Source organism: Phyllobates terribilis, unplaced genomic scaffold (assembly GCF_046119375.1).
Source record: "Phyllobates terribilis strain yellow unplaced genomic scaffold, ASM4611937v1 Scaffold_1__5_contigs__length_1240528914, whole genome shotgun sequence".
Lineage (NCBI taxonomy): Eukaryota > Metazoa > Chordata > Amphibia > Anura > Dendrobatidae > Phyllobates > Phyllobates terribilis.
This window is the reverse complement of record NW_027362761.1, coordinates 623315695-623338041: the sequence shown is the minus strand read 5'-3', so window position 1 is coordinate 623338041 and position 22347 is coordinate 623315695. Positions and strand designations below refer to the sequence as shown.

Below are 22347 nucleotides of genomic sequence, written 5' to 3'. Positions count from 1 at the left end.
TAAAGTGTGTGCCACATGTGATGAGTCCAGTGCCCAATATAAAGTGTGTGCCCCATGTGACGAGTCCAGTGCAAAATATAAAGTGTGTGCCCTATGTGATGAATCCAGAGCCCAATATAAAGTGTGTGCCCCATGTGATGAGTCCAGAGCCCAATATAAAGTGTGTGCCCCATGTGATGAGTCCTGTGTCCAATATAAAGTGTGTGCCCCATGTGACGAGTCCAATGCAAAATATAAAGTGTGTGCCCCATGTGATGAGTCCAGTGCCCAATATAAAGCGTGTGCCCCATGTGATGAGTCCAGTGCCCAATATAAAGTGTGTGCCCCATGTGATGAGTCCAGAGCCCAATATATAGTGTGTGCCCCATGTGACAAGTCCAGTGCCCAATATAAAGCTTGTGCCCCATGTGAGGAGTCCAGATCCCAATATAAAGTGTGTGCCCCATGTGATGAGTCCAGAGCCCAGTATAAAGTGTGTGCCCCATGTGATGAGTCCAGTGCCCAATATAAAGCGTGTGCCCCATGTGATGAGTCCAATGCCCAATATAAAGCGTGTGCCCCATGTGATGAGTCCAGTGCCCAATATAAAGTGTGTGCCCCATGTGATGAGTCCAGAGCCCAATATATAGTGTGTGCCCCATGTGACAAGTCCAGTGCCCAATATAAAGCTTGTGCCCCATGTGAGGAGTCCAGATCCCAATATAAAGTGTGTGCCCCATGTGATGAGTCCAGAGCCCAGTATAAAGTGTGTGCCCCATGTGATGAGTCCAGTGCCCAATATAAAGCGTGTGCCCCATGTGATGAGTCCAGAGCCCAATATAAAGTGTGTGCCCCATGTGATGAGTCCAGAGCCCAATATATAGTGTGTGCCCCATGTGACGAGTCCAGTTTAAAATATAAAGTGTGTGCCCCATGTGATGAATCCAGAGCCCAATATAAAGTGTGTGCCCCATGTGATGAGTCCAGAGCCCAATATTTAGTGTGTGCCCCATGTGACGAGTCCAGTGCCCAATATAAAGTGTGTGCCCCATGTGATGAGTCCAGTGCCCAATATAAAGTGTGTGCCCCATGTGACGAGTCCAGCGCAAAATATAAAGTGAGTGCCCTATGTGATGAATCCAGAGCCCAATATAAAGTTTGCGCACCATGTGATGAGTCCAGTGCAAAATATAAAGTGTGTGCCCCATGTGATGAATCCAGAGCCCAATATAAAGTGTGTGCCCCATGTGATGAGTCCAGTGCCCAATATAAAGTGTGTGCTTCATGTGATGAGTCCAGTGCCCAATATAAAGTGTGTGCCCCATGTGACGTGTCCAGTGCCCAATATAATGTGTGTGCTTCATGTGATGAGTCCAGTGCCCAATATAAAGTGTGTGCCCCATGTGACGAGTCCAGTGCAAAATATAAAGTGTGTGCCCCATGTGATGAATCCAGAGCCCAATATAAAGTGTGTGCCCCATGTGAGGAGTCCAGAGCCCAATATAAAGTGTGTGCCCCATGTGACGAGTCTAGAGCCCAATATAAAGTGTGTGCCCCATGTGATGAGTCCAGTGCCCAATATAAAGCGTGTGCCCCATGTGATGAGTCCAGAGCCCAATATAAAGTGTGTGCCCCATGTGATGAGTCCAGAGCCCAATATATAGTGTGTGCCCCATGTGACGAGTCCAGTGCCCAATATAAAGTGTGTGCTTCATGTGATGAGTCCAGTGCCCAATATAAAGTGTGTTCCCCATGTGACGAGTCCAGTGCAAAATATAAAGTGTGTGCCCCATGTGATGAATCCAGAGCCCAATATAAAGTGTGTGCCCCATGTGAGGAGTCCAGAGCCCAATATAAAGTGTGTGCCCCATGTGACGAGTCTAGAGCCTAATATAAAGTGTGTGCCCCATGTGATGAGTCCAGTGCCCAATATAAAGCGTGTGCCCCATGTGAGCAGTCCAGATCCCAATATAAAGTGTGTGCCCCATGTGATGAGTCCAGAGCCCAATATAAAGTGTGTGCCCCATGTGATGAGTCCAGTGCCCAATATAAAGCGTGTGCCCCATGTGATGAGTCCAGAGCCCAACATAAAGTGTGTGCCCCATGTGATGAGTCCAGAGCCCAATATATAGTGTGTGCCCCATGTGACGAGTCCAGTGCCCAATATAAAGTGTGTGCTTCATGTGATGAGTGCAGTGCCCAATATAAAGTGTGCGCCCCATGTGACGAGTCCAGTGCAAAATATAAAGTGTGTGCCCCATGTGATGATTCCAGAGCCCAATATAAAGTGTGTGCCCCATGTGATGAGTCCAGACCCCAATATATAGTGTGTGCCCCATGTGACGAGTCCAGTGCCCAATATAAAGTGTGTGCCCCATGTGATGAGTCCAGTGCCCAATATAAAGTGTGTGCCCCATGTGACGAGTCCAGTGCAAAATATAAAGTGTGTGCCCCATGTGATGAATCCAGAGCCCAATATAAAGTGTGTGCCCCATGTGACGAGTCAATTGCAAAATATAAAGTGTGTGCCCCATGTGATGAATCCAGTGCCCATTATAAAGTGTGTGCCCCATGTGATGAGTCCAGTGCCCAATATAAAGTGTGTGCCCCATGTGACGAGTCCAGTGCAAAATATAAAGTGTGTGCCCCATGTGATGAATCCAGTGCCCAATATAAAGTGTGTGCCCCATGTGATGAGTCCAGAGCCCAATATAAAGTGTGTGCCCCATGTGGTGAGTCCTGTGTCCAATATAAAGTGTGTGCCCCATGTGACGAGTCCAGTGCAAAATATAAAGTGTGTGCCCCATGTGATGAGTCCAGTGCCCAATATAAAGTGTGTGCCCCATGTGACGAGTCCAGTGCAAAATATAAAGTGTGTGCCCTATGTGATGAATCCAGAGCCCAATATAAAGTGTGTGCCCCATGTGATGAGTCCAGAGCCCAATATAAAGTGTGTGCCCCATGTGATGAGTCCAGTGCCCAGTATAAAGCGTGTGCCCCATGTGATGAGTCCAGTGCCCAATATAAAGCGTGTGCCCCATGTGATGAGTCCAGAGCCCAATATAAAGTGTGTGCCCCATGTGACGAGTCCAGTGCAAAATATAAAGTGTGTGCCCCATGTGATGAATCCAGAGCCCAATATAAAGTGTGTGCCCCATGTGATGAATCCAGAGCCCAATATAAAGTGTGTGCCCCATGTGATGAGTCCAGTGCCCAATATAAAGCGTGTGCCCCATGTGATGAGTCCAGAGCCCAATATAAAGTGTGTGCCCCATGTGATGAGTCCAGAGCCCAATATATAGTGTGTGCCCCATGTGACGAGTCCAGTGCTCAATATAAAGCGTGTGCCCCATGTGAGGAGTCCAGATCCCAATAAAAAGTGTGTGCCCCATGTGATGAGTCCAGAGCCCAATATAAAGTGTGTGGTCCATGTGATGAGTCCAGTGCCCAATATAAAGCGTGTTCGCCATGTGATGAGTCCAGAGCCCAATATAAAGTGTGTGCCCCATGTGATGAGTCCAGAGCCCAATATATAGTGTGTGCCCCATGTGACGAGTCCAGTGCCCAATATAAAGTGTGTGCTTCATGTGATGAGTCCAGTGCCCAATATAAAGTGTGTGCGCCATGTGACGAGTCCAGTGCAAAATATAAAGTGTGTGCCCCATGTGATGAGTCCAGAGCCCAATATATAGTGTGTGCCCCATGTGACGAGTCCAGTGCCCAATATAAAGTGTGTGCCCCATGTGACGAGTCCAGTGCCCAATATAAAGTGTGTGCCCCATGTGATGATTCCAGAGCCCACTGTAACGGGTCCGGGAGGCGGAACCTCTGAGCTACTATACAAGGGGGCGGCCCTTGTAAGGGAGCGGGTGGCAGTCTCTGGGTGAACGGACAGGGAGTTACGGCAAGTGATCAGTGCAGTCTCTGGGTAAGGGGTAGGTACGACCTGTGATGGCGGAGCCTCCGGGTAGGCTAGCAGGCAGATGGTAGATGTGTGCTCCCAGGTGAGCAAGCGAGAGTCTCTGGAATAGCAGGTGGTCACGGCACGTGACGGCGGAACCTCCGGGCTGGCAGGCAGGTAGGTAACGGAGAAGCGCTCCCAGGTGAGCGGGCAAGAGTCTCTGGAATAGCTGGTGGTCACCGCACGTGACAACGGGACCTCCGGGCTGGCAAGCAGGCAGGTAACGGAGATGCGCTCCCAGGTGAGCGGGCAAGAGTCTCTGAGATAGCTGGTGGTCACTGCACGTGACAACGGAGCCTCCGGGCTGGCAAGCAGGCAGGTAGCGGAGAAGCGCTCCCAGGTGAGCGGGCAAGCTGGTCCATAGACAGACTGACCGGAGTTGTAAGGCAGACCGTCGGACCTCAGGCAAGCAGGCAGGTAGCTGATGTGCGCTCCCAGGTGAGCGGACAAGTTGGTCCTTAGACAGACTGACCGGAGTTGTAAGGCAGACCGTCGGACCTCAGGCAGGCAGGCAGGTAACAAGTATTCAGGCAGGAATCAGGCAGGTAACTAGCAGGAAACTGGCAGGAAACTGGCAGGTAACTGGCAGGTAACTGGCAACGGGACCTGAGGGCTGAAGCACAGGTGAGACACAGGTGCAAACAACATTGCTCGGGCACCTCCATTTTGGAGGAGGTGCCTTATATATGATGAAGTCCTCCGGCCATTGGCCGGGGACTCTTTAGGGCGGCGCGCGCGGCCCCTTTAAGAGGAGGGAAGCGCGCGCGCGCGCGCCCTAAGCACAGGGGCCGGGAAGGAGCGCGCGCTGAGAGCAGAGCAGGAGGAGGACGCCGGGACGGAGCGCGCGCTGACAGCAGAGCGGGGAGAGGACGCCGGGACGGAGCGCGCGCTGACAGCAGAGCGGGGAGAGGACGCCGGGACGGAGCGCGCGCTGACAGCAGAGCGGTGAGGGGAGCAGCGTCCCTGCCTAGCAGAGGGCAGGGACGCCAGCGCTACAGTACCCCCCCCTTTAGGCCCCCCCTTTTTTAGGCCAGACAGAAATTTAGCTAGGATGAGAGGGGCATGGATATTCTCCCGGGGCTCCCACGTTCTCTCCTCAGGACCAAACCCCCTCCAATCTACCAAGAAAAAGGTCTTTCCTCTTACCCTTTTGGTGGCAAGAATGTTCTCTACCTCAAACTCGTCCTCAGCAGAAACCGGAGCAAGAGGCGTACCTGTAGACTTAGAAAAAGAGTTAAGTACCACAGGTTTGAGGAGAGATACATGGAAGGAGTTAGGGATCCGTAAGTTGGCCGGGAGTTTCAATTTATAGGCCACCGGGTTGATCTGACTGATAACCTCCAGTGGGCCGATGAACCGAGGCCCCAACTTATAGGAAGGGATCTTGAGCCGGACATATTTGGACGAGAGCCAGACTTTATCCCCAGGACGGAATTGAGGAGGATCCAGACGTCCTTTGTCAGCGTGCCTTTTCATACGCTCGGATGACAGAAGGAGTGCGGACCGGGTACTCTCCCATATGGAGGAAGACTCGCTCTCGTGATTGTTGTACGAGAATTCGGCCCATGGCAGGAGATCCACCCAGTCAGAATGGTGGGCATTAACGAAGTGCCGGAGGTAACTGGTCAGGTTCTGATTGATCCGCTCCACTTGACCATTAGACTGTGGGTGGTAAGCGGAGGAAAAGTCCAGAGTGACGTCTAGCAATTTACAAGTGGCTCTCCAGAAACGAGAAGTGAACTGTACTCCTCGATCCGACACGATGTGACGGGGCAGGCCATGAAGACGGAAGATGTGGCGGATAAAGACTCTAGCCAGCTCGGGTGCAGACGGAAGACCTGGCAGGGGAATGAAGTGAGCCATCTTGGAAAAGCGGTCAGCGACCACCCAAATGACCGTACAACCGGCAGAGACGGGCAGATCAGTTACGAAGTCCATCGCAATATGCTGCCAGGGGGCAGCAGGTGCTGGCAGAGGAAGAAGGCGGCCGGCCGACAGGTGTCTCGGAACCTTGTTGCGGGCGCAGGACACACAGGCAGAAACAAAGTCCATAACATCCTTGTGCAGGTTAGGCCACCAGTAGTGCCGGGTAATAAGCTGGAGGGTCTTTTTCTGACCGGCGTGGCCAGCTAGTTTAGACGAATGACCCCAGTGTAGGATCCTCTCCCGATCAGGTACCGATACGAACGTCTTACCAGGAGGGAGACAATTTAGACTCACGGGAGCCACCTGCATTACTCTGGCGGGATCGACGGGGCAGTCACATGGTCTACGAGGTGGTAATGTCTCTGCCTCCTCCATATCAAAGACATCAGCACAAGACCAATAAGGAATCGGAAGTCCAGGTAGATTAGCTGGGATAGGAGAGGGACGGACGGAATGGACGGGAACCAGACAGGTTTTATGACAGTCTTGTCCCCAGCGAAGGACTTCTCCGGTTTGCCAGTCAAGCACGGGTGCATGTCTCTGGAGCCAAGGCAGACCTAGCAAGAGGGCGTGAGAGAGTCCAGGCAGAACGTGAAGGGAGATACTCTCTGAATGCAGCATACCCACTTGCAGAGTAATGGATTCGGTGATGAATTGGATGGGGCGAGATAAGAGGCCCCCATCCACGGCAACAACAGACAAGGGTACAGCCAGAGGTTTGGTGGGGATGCGGTATTTCTCCACCAGGGACAGTGAAATAAGATTTCCGGCTGCTCCAGAGTCAAGTTGGGCTAGTTCGGAATAACGATTCTCCCCGCAGATGATTGAGACAGACAGCAGCAGGGATGGAGAGGATTTATTTTTGTCTAGATCAAGTCCTCTGAGCGAACCTAGACACAGGCGTTCTCCCGACCTCTCCGGGCAGGCACGGATCCGATGCTCCTTACTGCCACAGTAGAAGCAGCTCCCCTCGGCACGGCGAAAGTCCTGACGGGATTTGACCATCTTGGTCTGGTCGACCTGCATAGGCTCAGGAGAGTGTACCTGGGGAGAAACGGAAGGAGTGACGGGTTTCAGAAAAGTAGGAACCAGACGTGGAAGCCCCTTTTCACGGGTGACCTCTTTGGCACGTTCCTGGAACCGTAGGTCAATCCGGGTGGCAAGAGTTATTAGGTCATCGAGAGTGGTAGGAATGTCCCGACCAGCAAGTTCATCTTTAATACGGCCGGACAGACCCTCCCAGAAGACGGATACCAGAGCTTCGTTATCCCAGGCCAGCTCCGAGGCAAGGGTACGGAACCGTATGGCATATTGACCCACGGTGAGGCTTCCCTGACGGAGGCGTAGCAGAGATGATGCGGATGAGGTCCTCCGTCCGGGTTCGTCGAAGGCTTTCCGGAAAGCCGTGAGAAAGGCAGGCAAGTCGGACACCAGGGGGTCTCCTCTCTCCCATAGAGGATTTAGCCAGGCCAGAGCCTCCCCGGTGAGATGGGACATGATAAATGCAATTTTGGCTCGGTCGGAGTTAAACTGGTGGGACAATAGTTCAAAATGCAGGGTGCACTGATTTATGAAGCCCCGAGCCAGGACGGAGTCGCCTCCGAAGCGAGGAGGTGCAGAGAGCCGGGGTCCGGAAAAGGATACCATGGTACTGGCCGTAGTTGCAGGTGGTGTTGTCAGAGTATCCAGGCGAGTATTGACATTCCGCAGGTGACCCAGGATGGACTCCTGTTGGGACCTTTGACGGGACAGTTCATGACACAGGTCCGTGAGCGAGGGAGCTTGGGTGCCACCGGGTTCCATGGCCCGAGCAAACTGTAACGGGTCCGGGAGGCGGAACCTCTGAGCTACTATACAAGGGGGCGGCCCTTGTAAGGGAGCGGGTGGCAGTCTCTGGGTGAACGGACAGGGAGTTGCGGCAAGTGATCAGGGCAGTCTCTGGGTAAGGGGTAGGTACGACCTGTGATGGCGGAGCCTCCGGGTAGGCTAGCAAGCAGATGGTAGATGTGTGCTCCCAGGTGAGCAAGCGAGAGTCTCTGGAATAGCAGGTGGTCACGGCACGTGACGGCGGAACCTCCGGGCTGGCAGGCAGGTAGGTAACGGAGAAGCGCTCCCAGGTGAGCGGGCAAGAGTCTCTGGAATAGCTGGTGGTCACCGCACGTGACAACGGGACCTCCGGGCTGGCAAGCAGGCAGGTAACGGAGATGCGCTCCCAGGTGAGCGGGCAAGAGTCTCTGAGATAGCTGGTGGTCACTGCACGTGACAACGGAGCCTCCGGGCTGGCAAGCAGGCAGGTAGCGGAGAAGCGCTCCCAGGTGAGCGGGCAAGCTGGTCCATAGACAGACTGACCGGAGTTGTAAGGCAGACCGTCGGACCTCAGGCAAGCAGGCAGGTAGCTGATGTGCGCTCCCAGGTGAGCGGACAAGTTGGTCCTTAGACAGACTGACCGGAGTTGTAAGGCAGACCGTCGGACCTCAGGCAGGCAGGCAGGTAACAAGTATTCAGGCAGGAATCAGGCAGGTAACTAGCAGGAAACTGGCAGGAAACTGGCAGGTAACTGGCAGGTAACTGGCAACGGGACCTGAGGGCTGAAGCACAGGTGAGACACAGGTGCAAACAACATTGCTCGGGCACCTCCATTTTGGAGGAGGTGCCTTATATATGATGAAGTCCTCCGGCCATTGGCCGGGGACTCTTTAGGGCGGCGCGCGCGGCCCCTTTAAGAGGAGGGAAGCGCGCGCGCCCTAAGCACAGGGGCCGGGAAGGAGCGCGCGCTGAGAGCAGAGCAGGAGGAGGACGCCGGGACGGAGCGCGCGCTGACAGCAGAGCGGGGAGAGGAGGCCGGGACGGAGCGCGCGCTGACAGCAGAGCGGGGAGAGGACGCCGGGACGGAGCGCGCGCTGACAGCAGAGCGGTGAGGGGAGCAGCGTCCCTGCCTAGCAGAGGGCAGGGACGCCAGCGCTACACCCAATATAAAGTGTGCGCCCCATGTGATGAATCCAGAGCCCAATATAAAGTGTGTGCCCCATGTGAGGAGTCCAGAGCCCAATATAAAGTGTGTGCCCCATGTGACGAGTCCAGTGCCCAATATAAAGCGTGTGCCCCATGTGAGGATTCCAGATCCCAATATAAAGTGTGTGACCCATGTGATGAGTCCAGAGCCCAATATAAAGTGTGTGCCCCATGTGATGAGTCCAGTGCCCAATATAAAGCGTGTGCCCCATGTGATGAGTCCAGAGCCCAATGTAAAGTGTGTGCCCCATGTGATGAGTCCAGAGCCCAATATAAAGTGTGTGCCCCATGTGATGAGTCCAGAGCCCAATATAAAGTGTGCCCCACGTGATGAGTCCAGAGCCCAATATATAGTGTGTGCCCCATGTGACGAGTCCAGTGCCCAATATAAAGTGTGTGCTTCATGTGATGAGTCCAATGCCCAATATAAAGTGTGTGCCCCATGTGACGAGTCCAGTGCAAAATATAAAGTGTGTGCCCCATGTGATGATTCCAGAGCCCAATTAAAAGTGTGTGCCCCATGTGATGAGTCCAGAGCCCAATATGTAGTGTGTGCCCCATGTGACGAGTCCAGTGCCCAATATAAAGTGTGTGCCCCATGTGATGAGTCCAGTGCCCAATATAAAGTGTGTGCCCCATGTGACGAGTCCAATGCAAAATATAAAGTGTGTGCCCCATGTGATGAATCCAGAGCCCAATATAAAGTGTGTGCCCCATGTGATGAGTCCAGAGCCCAATATAAAGTGTGTGCCCCATGTGATGAGTACAGAGCCCAATATAAAATGTGTGCCCCATGTGATGAGTCCAGAGCCCAATAAAAAGTGTGTGCCCCATGTGATGAGTCCAGAGCCCAATATAAAGTGTGCCCCACGTGATGAGTCCAGAGCCCAATATATAGTGTGTGCCCCATGTGACGAGTCCAGTGCCCAATATAAAGTGTGTGCTTCATGTGATGAGTCCAATGCCCAATATAAAGTGTGTGCCCCATGTGACGAGTCCAGTGCAAAATATAAAGTGTGTGCCCCATGTGATGATTCCAGAGCCCAATTAAAAGTGTGTGCCCCATGTGATGAGTCCAGAGCCCAATATATAGTGTGTGCCCCATGTGACGAGTCCAGTGCCCAATATAAAGTGTGTGCCCTATGTGATGAGTCCAGTGCCCAATATAAAGTGTGTGCCCCATGTGACGAGTCCAGTGCAAAATATAAAGTGTGTGCCCCATGTGATGAATCCAGAGCCCAATATAAAGTGTGTGCACCCTGTGATGAGTCCAGAGCCCAATATATAGTGTGTGCCCCATGTGACGAGTCCAGTGCCCAATATAAAGTGTGTGCCCCATGTGATGAGTACAGCGCCCAATATAAAGTGTGTGCCCCATGTGACGAGTCCAGTGCAAAATATAAAGTGTGTGCCCCATGTGATGAATCCAGAGCCCAATATAAAGTGTGTGCCCCATGTGATGAGTCCAGAGTCCAATATAAAGTGTGTGCCCCATGTGATGAGTCCAGTGCCCAATATAAAGCGTGTGCCCCATGTGATGAGTCCAGAGCCCAATATAAAGTGTGTGCCCCATGTGATGAGTCCAGAGCCCAATATATAGTGTGTGCCCAATGTGACAAGTCCAGTGCCCAATATAAAGCGTGTGCCCCATGTGAGGAGTCCAGATCCCAATATAAAGTGTGTGCCCCATGTGATGAGTCCAGAGCCCAGTATAAAGCGTGTGCCCCATGTGATGAGTCCAGAGCCCAATATAAAGTGTGTGCCCCATGTGATGAGTCCAGAGCCCAATATATAGTGTGTGCCCCATGTGACGAGTCCAGTGTAAAATATAAAGTGTGTGCCCCATGTGATGAATCCAGAGCCCAATATAAAGTATGTGCCCCATGTGATGAGTCCAGAGCCCAATATTTAGTGTGTGCCCCATGTGACGAGTCCAGTGCCCAATATAAAGTGTGTGCCCCATGTGATGAGTCCAGTGCCCAATATAAAGTGTGTGCCCCATGTGACGAGTCCAGTGCAAAATATAAAGTGAGTGCCCTATGTGATGAATCCAGAGCCCAATATAAAGTGTGCGCACCATGTGATGAGTCCAGTGCAAAATATAAAGTGTGTGCCCCATGTGATGAATCCAGAGCCCAATATAAAGTGTGTGCCCCATGTGATGAGTCCAGTGCCCAATATAAAGTGTGTGCTTCATGTGATGAGTCCAGTGCCCAATATAAAGTGTGTGCCCCATGTGACGTCTCCAGTGCCCAATATAATGTGTGTGCTTCATGTGATGAGTCCAGTGCCCAATATAAAGTGTGTGCCCCATGTGACAAGTCCAGTGCAAAATATAAAGTGTGTGCCCCAAGTGATGAATCCAGAGCCCAATATAAAGTGTGTGCCCCATGTGAGGAGTTCAGAGCCCAATATAAAGTGTGTGCCCCATGTGACGAGTCTAGAGCCCAATATAAAGTGTGTGCCCCATGTGATGAGTCCAGTGCCCAATATAAAGCTTGTGCCCCGTGTGATGAGTCCAGAGCCCAATATAAAGTGTGTGCCCCATGTGATGAGTCCAGAGCCCAATATATAGTGTGTGCACCATGTGACGAGTCCAGTGCCCAATATAAAGTGTGTGCTTCATGTGATGAATCCAGTGCCCAATATAAAGTGTGTGCCCCATGTGACGAGTCGAGTGCAAAATATAAAGTGTGTGCCCCATGTGATGAATCCAGAGCCCAATATAAAGTGTGTGCCCCATGTGAGGAGTCCAGAGCCCAATATAAAGTGTGTGCCCCATGTGACGAGTCTAGAGCCTAATATAAAGTGTGTGCCCCATGTGATGAGTCCAGTGCCCAATATAAAGCGTGTGCCCCATGTGAGCAGTCCAGATCCCAATATAAAGTGTGTGCCCCATGTTTTGAGTCCAGAGCCCAATATAAAGTGTGTGCCCCATGTGATGAGTCCAGTGCCCAATATAAAGTGTGTGCCCCATGTGATGAGTCCAGAGCCCAATATAAAGTGTGTGCCCCATGTGATGAGTCCAGAGCCCAATATATAGTGTGTGCCCCATGTGACGAGTCCAGTGCCCAATATAAAGTGTGTGCTTCATGTGATGAGTGCAGTGCCCAATAGAAAGTGTGTGCCCCATGTGACGAGTCCAGTGCAAAATATAAAGTGTGTGCCCCATGTGATGATTCCAGAGCCCAATATAAAGTGTGTGCCCCATGTGATGAGTCCAGACCCCAATATATAGTGTGTGCCCCATGTGACGAGTCCAGTGCCCAATATAAAGTGTGTGCTCCATGTGATGAGTCCAGTGCCCAATATAAAGTGTGTGCCCCATGTGACGAGTACAGTGCAAAATATAAAGTGTGTGCCCCATGTGATGAATCCAGAGACCAATATAAAGTGTGTGCCCCATGTGACGAGTCAATTGCAAAATATAAAGTGTGTGCCCCATGTGATGAATCCAGTGCCCAATATAAAGTGTGTGCCCCATGTGATGAGTCCAGTGCCCAATATAAAGTGTGTGCCACATGTGATGAGTCCAGTGCCCAATATAAAGTGTGTGCCCCATGTGACGAGTCCAGTGCAAAATATAAAGTGTGTGCCCTATGTGATGAATCCAGAGCCCAATATAAAGTGTGTGCCCCATGTGATGAGTCCAGAGCCCAATATAAAGTGTGTGCCCCATGTGATGAGTCCTGTGTCCAATATAAAGTGTGTGCCCCATGTGACGAGTCCAATGCAAAATATAAAGTGTGTGCCCCATGTGATGAGTCCAGTGCCAAATATAAAGTGTGTGCCCCATGTGACGAGTCCAGTGCAAAATATAAAGTGTGTGCCCTATGTGATGAATCCAGAGCCCAATATAAAGTGTGTGCCCCATGTGATGAGTCCAGAGCCCAATATAAAGTGTGTGCCCCATGTGATGAGTCCAATGCCCAATATAAAGCGTGTGCCCCATGTGATGAGTCCAGTGCCCAATATAAAGTGTGTGCCCCATGTGATGAGTCCAGAGCCCAATATATAGTGTGTGCCCCATGTGACAAGTCCAGTGAACAATATAAAGCTTGTGCCCAATGTGAGGAGTCCAGATCCCAATATAAAGTGTGTGCCCCATGTGATGAGTCCAGAGCCCAGTATAAAGTGTGTGCCCCATGTGATGAGTCCAGAGCCCAATATATAGTGTGTGCCCCATGTGACGAGTCCAGTGCCCAATATAAAGTGTGTGCTTCATGTGATGAGTGCAGTGCCCAATATAAAGTGTGTGCCCCATGTGACGAGTCCAGTTCAAAATATAAAGTGTGTTCCCATGTGATGATTCCAGATCCCAATATAAAGTTTGTGCCCCATGTGATGAGTCTAGACCCCAATATATAGTGTGTGCCCCATGTGACGAGTCCAGTGCCCAATATAAAGTGTGTGCCCCATGTGATGAGTCCAGTGCCCAACATAAAGTGTGTGCCCATGTGACGAGTCCAGTGCAAAATATAAAGTGTGTGCCCCATGTGATGAATCCAGAGCCCAATATAAAGTGTGTGCCCCATGAAACGAGTCAATTGCAAAATATAAAGTGTGTGCCCCATGTGATGAATCCAGTGCTAAATATAAAATGTGTGCCCCATGTGATGAGTCCAGTGCCCAATATAAAGTGTGTGCCCCATGTGACGAGACCAGTGCAAAATATAAAGTGTGTGCCGTATGTGATGAATCCAGAGCCCAATATAAAGTGTGTGCCCCATGTGATGAGTCCAGAGCCCAATATAAAGTGTGTGACCCATGTGATGAGTCCTGTGTCCAATATAAAGTGTGTGCCCCATGTGACGAGTCCAGTGCAAAATATAAAGTGTGTGCCCCATGTGATGAGTCCAGTGCCCAATATAAAGTGTGTGCCCCATGTGACGAGTCCAGTGCAAAATAAAAAGTGTGTGCCCTATGTGATGAATCCAGAGCCCAATATAAAGTGTGTGCCCCATGTGATGAGTCCAGAGCCCAATATAAAATGTGTGCCCCATGTGATGAGTCCTGTGCCCAATATAAAGCGTGTGCCCCATTTGATGAGTCCAGTGCCCAATATAAAGCGTGTGCCCCATGTGATGAGTCCAGAGCCCAATATAAAGTGTGTGCCCCATGTGACGAGTCCAGTGCAAAATATAAAGTGTGTGCCCCATGTGATGATTCCAGAGCCCAATAAAAAGTGTGTGCCCCATGTGATGAGTCCAGAGCCCAATATAAAGTGTGTGCCCCATGTGATGAGTCTAGTGCCCAATATAAAGCGTGTGCCCCATGTGATGACTCCAGAGCCCAATATAAAGTGTGTGCCCAATGTGATGAGTCCAGAGCCCAATATATAGTGTGTGCCCCATGTGACGAGTCCAGTGCTCAATATAAAGCGTGTGCCCCATGTGAGGAGTCCAGATCCCAATAAAAAGTGTGTGTGCCATGTGATGAGTCCAGAGCCCAATATAAAGTGTGTGCTCCATGTGATGAGTCCAGTGCCCAATATAAAGCGTGTTCGCCATGTGATGAGTCCAGAGCCCAATATAAAGTGTGTGCCCCATGTGATGAGTCCAGAGCCCAATATATAGTGTGTGCCCCATGTGACGAGTCCAGTGCCCAATATAAAGTGTGTGCTTCATTTGATGAGTCCAGTGCCCAATATAAAGTGTGTGCGCCATTTGACGAGTCCAGTGCAAAATATAAAGTGTGTGCCCCATGTGATGAATCCAGAGCCCAATATAAAGTGTGTGCCCCATGTGATGAGTCCAGAGCCCAATATATAGTGTGTGCCCCATGTGACGAGTCCAGTGCCCAATATAAAGTGTGTGCCCCATGTGACGAGTCCAGTGCCCAATATAAAGTGTGTGCCCCATGTGATGATTCCAGAGCCCAATATAAAGTGTGCGCCCCATGTGATGAATCCAGAGCCCAATATAAAGTGTGTGCCCCATGTGAGGAGTCCAGAGCCCAATATAAAGTGTGTGCCCCATGTGACGAGTCTAGAGCCCAATATAAAGTGTGTGCCCCATGTGACGAGTCCAGTGCCCAATATAAAGCGTGTGCCCCATGTGAGGAGTCCAGATCCCAATATAAAGTGTGTGCCCCATGTGATGAGTCCAATGCAAAATATAAAGTGTGTGCCCCATGTGATGAGTCCAGTGCCCAATATAAAGTGTGTGCCGCATGTGACGAGTCCAGTGCAAAATATAAAGTGTGTGCCCTATGTGATGAATCCAGAGCCCAATATAAAGTGTGTGCCCCATGTGATGAGTCCAGATCCCAATATAAAATGTGTGCCCCATGTGATGAGTCCAATGCCCAATATAAAGCGTGTGCCCCATGTGATGAGTCCAGAGCCCAATATATAGTGTGTGCCCCATGTGACAAGTCCAGTGCCCAATATAAAGCTTGTGCCCCATGTGAGGAGTCCAGATCCCAATATAAAGTGTGTGCCCCATGTGAGGAGTCCAGATCCCAATATAAAGTGTGTGCCCCATGTGATGAGTCCAGAGCCCAGTATAAAGTGTGTGCCCCATGTGATGAGTCCAGAGCCCAATATATAGTGTGTGCCCCATGTGACGAGTCCAGTGCCCAATATAAAGTGTGTGCTTCATGTGATGAGTGCAGTGCCCAATATAAAGTGTGTGCCCCATGTGACGAGTCCAGTGCAAAATATAAAGTGTGTGCCCCATGTGATGATTCCAGAGCCCAATATAAAGTGTGTGCCCCATGTGATGAGTCCAGACCCCAATATATAGTGTGTGCCCCATGTGACGAGTCCAGTGCCCAATATAAAGTGTGTGCCCCATGTGACGAGTCCAGTGCAAAATATAAAGTGTGTGCCCCATGTGATGAATGCAGAGCCCAATATAAAGTGTGTGCCCCATGTGACGAGTCAATTGCAAAATATAAAGTGTGTGCCCCATGTGATGAATCCAGTGCCCAATATAAAGTGTGTGCCCCATGTGATGATTCCAGTGCCCAATATAAAGTGTGTGCACCATGTGACGAGTCCAGTGCAAAATATAAAGTGTGTGCCCTATGTGATGAATCCAGAGCCCAATATAAAGTGTGTGCCCCATGTGATGAGTCCAGAGCCCAATATAAAGTGTGTGCCCCATGTGATGAGTCCTGTGTCCAATATAAAGTGTGTGCCCCATGTGACGAGTCCAGTGCAAAATATAAAGTGTGTGCCCCATGTGCTGAGTCCAGTGCCCAATATAAAGTGTGTGCCCCATGTGACGAGTCCAGTGCAAAATATAAAGTGTGTGCCCTATGTGATGAATCCAGAGCCCAATATAAAGTGTGTGCCCCATGTGATGAGTCCAGAGCCCAATATAAAGTGTGTGCCCCATGTGATGAGTCCAGTGCCCAATATAAAGCGTGTGCCCCATGTGATGAGTCCAGTGCCCAATATAAAGCGTGTGCCCCATGTGATGAGTCCAGAGCCCAATATAAAGTGTGTGCCCCATGTGACGTGTCCAGTGCAAAATATAAAGTGTGTGCCCCATGTGATGAATCCAGAGCCCAATATAAAGTGTGTGCCCCATGTGATGAGTCCAGAGCCCAATATAAAGTGTGTGCCCCATGTGATGAGTCCAGTGCCCAATATAAAGCTTGTGCCCCGTGTGATGAGTCCAGAGCCCAATATAAAGTGTGTGCCCCATGTGATGAGTCCAGAGCCCAATATATAGTGTGTGCACCATGTGACGAGTCCAGTGCCCAATATAAAGTGTGTGCTTCATGTGATGAATCCAGTGCCCAACATAAAGTGTGTGCCCCATGTGACGAGTCGAGTGCAAAATATAAAGTGTGTGCCCCATGTGATGAATCCAGAGCCCAATATAAAGTGTGTGCCCCATGTGAGGAGTCCAGAGCCCAATATAAAGTGTGTGCCCCATGTGACGAGTCTAGAGCCTAATATAAAGTGTGTGCGCCATGTGATGAGTCCAGTGCCCAATATAAAGCGTGTGCCCCATGTGAGCAGTCCAGATCCCAATATAAAGTGTGTGCCCCATGTGTTGAGTCCAGAGCCCAATATAAAGTGTGTGCCCCATGTGATGAGTCCAGTGCCCAATATAAAGTGTGTGCCCCATGTGATGAGTCCAGAGCCCAATATAAAGTGTGTGCCCCATGTGATGAGTCCAGAGCCCAATATATAGTGTGTGCCCCATGTGACGAGTCCAGTGCCCAATATAAAGTGTGTGCTTCATGTGATGAGTGCAGTGCCCAATAGAAAGTGTGTGCCCCATGTGACGAGTACAGTGCAAAATATAAAGTGTGTGCCCCATGTAATGATTCCAGAGCCCAATATAAAGTGTGTGCCCCATGTGATGAGTCCAGACCCCAATATATAGTGTGTGCCCCATGTGACGAGTCCAGTGCCCAATATAAAGTGTGTGCTCCATGTGATGAGTCCAGTGCCCAATATAAAGTGTGTGCCCCATGTGACGAGTCCATTGCAAAATATAAAGTGTGTGCCCCATGTGATGAATCCAGAGACCAATATAAAGTGTGTGCCCCATGTGACGAGTCAATTGCAAAATATAAAGTGTGTGCCCCATGTGATGAATCCAGTGCCCAATATAAAGTGTGTGCCCCATGTGATGAGTCCAGTGCCCAATATAAAGTGTGTGCCACATGTGATGAGTCCAGTGCCCAATATAAAGTGTGTGCCCCATGTGACGAGTCCAGTGCAAAATATAAAGTGTGTGCCCTATGTGATGAATCCAGAGCCCAATATAAAGTGTGTGCCCCATGTGATGAGTCCAGAGCCCAATATAAAGTGTGTGCCCCATGTGATGAGTCCTGTGTCCAATATAAAGTGTGTGCCCCATGTGACGAGTCCAATGCAAAATATAAAGTGTGTGCCCCATGTGATGAGTCCAGTGCCCAATATAAAGTGTGTGCCCCATGTGACGAGTCCAGTGCAAAATATAAAGTGTGTGCCCTATGTGATGAATCCAGAGCCCAATATAAAGTGTGTGCCCCATGTGATGAGTCCAGAGCCCAATATAAAGTGTGTGCCCCATGTGATGAGTCCAATGCCCAATATAAAGCGTGTGCCCCATGTGATGAGTCCAGTGCCCAATATAAAGTGTGTGCCCCATGTGATGAGTCCAGAGCCCAATATATAGTGTGTGCCCCATGTGACAAGTCCAGTGAACAATATAAAGCTTGTGCCCAATGTGAGGAGTCCAGATCCCAATATAAAGTGTGTGCCCCATGTGATGAGTCCAGAGCCCAGTATAAAGTGTGTGCCCCATGTGATGAGTCCAGAGCCCAATATATAGTGTGTGCCCCATGTGACGAGTCCAGTGCCCAATATAAAGTGTGTGCTTCATGTGATGAGTGCAGTGCCCAATATAAAGTGTGTGCCCCATGTGACGAGTCCAGTGCAAAATATAAAGTGTGTTCCCATGTGATGATTCCAGATCCCAATATAAAGTGTGTGCCCCATGTGATGAGTCCAGACCCCAATATATAGTGTGTGCCCCATGTGACGAGTCCAGTGCCCAATATAAAGTGTGTGCCCCATGTGATTAGTCCAGTGCCCAACATAAAGTGTGTGCCCCATGTGACGAGTCCAGTGCAAAATATAAAGTGTGTGCCCCATGTGATGAATCCAGAGCCCAATATAAAGTGTGTGCCCCATGAAACGAGTCAATTGCAAAATATAAAGTGTGTGCCCCATGTGATGAAACCAGTGCCCAATATAAAATGTGTGCCCCATGTGATGAGTCCAGTGCCCAATATAAAGTGTGTGCCCCATGTGACGAGTCCAGTGCAAAATATAAAGTGTGTGCCCTATGTGATGAATCCAGAGCCCAATATAAAGTGTGTGCCCCATGTGATGAGTCCAGAGCCCAATATAAAGTGTGTGCCCCATGTGATGAGTCCTGTGTCCAATATAAAGTGTGTGCCCCATGTGACGAGTCCAGTGCAAAATATAAAGTGTGTGCCCCATGTGATGAGTCCAGTGCCCAATATAAAGTGTGTGCCCCATGTGACGAGTCCAGTGCAAAATATAAAGTGTGTGCCCTATGTGATGAATCCAGAGCCCAATATAAAGTGTGTGCCCCATGTGATGAGTCCAGAGCCCAATATAAAATGTGTGCCCCATGTGATGAGTCCAGTGCCCAATATAAAGCGTGTGCCCCATGTGATGAGTCCAGAGCCCAATATAAAGTGTGTGCCCCATGTGACGAGTCCAGTGCAAAATATAAAGTGTGTGCCCCATGTGATGAATCCAGAGCCCAATATAAAGTGTGTGCCCCATGTGATGAGTCCAGAGCCCAATATAAAGTGTGTGCCCCATGTGATGAGTCCAGTGCCCAATATAAAGCGTGTGCCCCATGTGATGAGTCCAGAGCCCAATATAAAGTGTGTGCCCAATGTGATGAGTCCAGAGCCCAATATATAGTGTGTGCCCCATGTGACGAGTCCAGTGCTCAATATAAAGCGTGTGCCCCATGTGAGGAGTCCAGATCCCAATAAAAAGTGTGTGCCCCATGTGATGAGTCCAGAACCCAATATAAAGTGTGTGCTCCATGTGATGAGTCCAGTGCCCAATATAAAGCGTGTTCGCCATGTGATGAGTCCAGAGCCCAATATAAAGTGTGTGCCCCATGTGATGAGTCCAGAGCCCAATATATAGTGTGTGTCCCATGTGACGAGTCCAGTGCCCAATATAAAGTGTGTGCTTCATGTGATGAGTCCAGTGCCCAATATAAAGTGTGTGCGCCATTTGACGAGTCCAGTGCAAAATATAAAGTGTGTGCCCCATGTGATGAATCCAGAGCCCAATATAAAGTGTGTGCCCCATGTGATGAGTCCAGAGCCCAATATATAGTGTGTGCCCCATGTGACGAGTCCAGTGCCCAATATAAAGTGTGTGCCCCATGTGACGAGTCCAGTGCCCAATATAAAGTGTGTGCCCCATGTGATGATTCCAGAGCCCAATATAAAGTGTGCGCCCCATGTGATGAATCCAGAGCCCAATATAAAGTGTGTGCCCCATGTGAGGAGTCCAGAGCCCAATATAAAGTGTGTGCCCCATGTGACGAGTCTAGAGCCCAATATAAAGTGTGTGCCCCATGTGACGAGTCCAGTGCCCAATATAAAGCGTGTGCCCCATGTGAGGAGTCCAGATCCCAATATAAAGTGTGTGCCCCATGTGATGAGTCCAATGCAAAATATAAAGTGTGTGCCCCATGTGATGAGTCCAGTGCCCAATATAAAGTGTGTGCGCCATTTGACGAGTCCAGTGCAAAATATAAAGTGTGTGCCCCATGTGATGAATCCAGAGCCCAATATAAAGTGTGTGCCCCATGTGATGAGTCCAGAGCCCAATATATAGTGTGTGCCCCATGTGACGAGTCCAGTGCCCAATATAAAGTGTGTGCCCCATGTGACGAGTCCAGTGCCCAATATAAAGTGTGTGCCCCATGTGATGATTCCAGAGCCCAATATAAAGTGTGCGCCCCATGTGATGAATCCAGAGCCCAATATAAAGTGTGTGCCCCATGTGAGGAGTCCAGAGCCCAATATAAAGTGTGTGCCCCATGTGACGAGTCTAGAGCCCAATATAAAGTGTGTGCCCCATGTGACGAGTCCAGTGCCCAATATAAAGCGTGTGCCCCATGTGAGGAGTCAAGATCCCAATATAAAGTGTGTGCCCCATGTGATGAGTCCAATGCAAAATATAAAGTGTGTGCCCCATGTGATGAGTCCAGTGCCCAATATAAAGTGTGTGCCCCGTGTGATGAGTCCAGTGCAAAATATAAAGTGTGTGCCCTATGTGATGAATCCAGAGCCCAATATAAAGTGTGTGCCCCATGTGATGAGTCCAGATCCCAATATAAAGTGTGTGCCCCATGTGATGAGTCCAATGCCCAATATAAAGCGTGTGCCCCATGTGATGAGTCCAGAGCCCAATATATAGTGTGTGCCCCATGTGACAAGTCCAGTGCCCAATATAAAGCTTGTACCCCATGTGAGGAGTCCAGATCCCAATATAAAGTGTGTGCCCCATGTGATGAGTCCAGAGCCCAGTATAAAGTGTGTGCCCCATGTGATGAGTCCAGAGCCCAATATATAGTGTGTGCCCCATGTGACGAGTCCAGTGCCCAATATAAAGTGTGTGCTTCATGTGATGAGTGCAGTGCCCAATATAAAGTGTGTGCCCCATGTGACGAGTCCAGTGCAAAATATAAAGTGTGTGCCCCATGTGATGATTCCAGAGCCCAATATAAAGTGTGTGCCCCATGTGATGAGTCCAGACCCCAATATATAGTGTGTGCCCCATGTGACGAGTCCAGTGCCCAATATAAAGTGTGTGCCCCATGTGATGAGTCCAGTGCCCAACATAAAGTGTGTGCCCCATGTGACGAGTCCAGTGCAAAATATAAAGTGTGTGCCCCATGTGATGAATGCAGAGCCCAATATAAAGTGTGTGCCCCATGTGACGAGTCAATTGCAAAATATAAAGTGTGTGCCCCATGTGATGAATCCAGTGCCCAATATAAAGTGTGTGCCCCATGTGATGATTCCAGTGCCCAATATAAAGTGTGTGCCCCATGTGACGAGTCCAGTGCAAAATATAAAGTGTGTGCCCTATGTGATGAATCCAGAGCCCAATATAAAGTGTGTGCCCCATGTGATGAGTCCAGAGCCCAATATAAAGTGTGTGCCCCATGTGATGAGTCCTGTGTCCAATATAAAGTGTGTGCCCCATGTGACGAGTCCAGTGCAAAATATAAAGTGTGTGCCCCATGTGATGAGTCCAGTGCCCAATATAAAGTGTGTGCCCTATGTGATGAATCCAGAGCCCCATATAAAGTGTGTGCCCCATGTGATGAGTCCAGAGCCCAATATAAAGTGTGTGCCCCATGTGATGAGTCCAGTGCCCAATATAAAGCGTGTGCCCCATGTGATGAGTCCAGTGCCCAATATAAAGCGTGTGCCCCATGTGATGAGTCCAGAGCCCAATATAAAGTGTGTGCCCCATGTGACGTGTCCAGTGCAAAATATAAAGTGTGTGCCCCATGTGATGAATCCAGAGCCCAATATAAAGTGTGTGCCCCATGTGATGAGTCCAGAGCCCAATATAAAGTGTGTGCCCCATGTGATGAGTCCAGTGCCCAATATAAAGCGTGTGCCCCATGTGATGAGTCCAGAGCCCAATATAAAGTGTGTGCCCCATGTGATGAGTCCAGAGCCCAATATATAGTGTGTGCCCCATGTGACGAGTCCAGTGCTCAATATAAAGCGTGTGCCCCATGTGAGGAGTCCAGATCCCAATAAAAAGTGTGTGCCCCATGTGATGAGTCCAGAGCCCAATATAAAGTGTGTGCTCCATGTGATGAGTCCAGTGCCCAATATAAAGCGTGTTCGCCATGTGATGAGTCCAGAGCCCAATATAAAGTGTGTGCCCCATGTGATGAGTCCAGAGCCCAATATATAGTGTGTGCCCCATGTGA

The 22347-nt window shown here is 50.0% G+C and overlaps 1 protein-coding gene across 1 annotated transcript in view; it reads left to right on the top strand.

The window, feature by feature from the left end:
• The window catches only part of CA9 (carbonic anhydrase 9), a 596284-nt gene that overhangs the window by 442555 nt on the left and 131382 nt on the right, over window positions 1–22347 (top strand). The gene's annotated exons all lie outside the window — the stretch shown is intronic.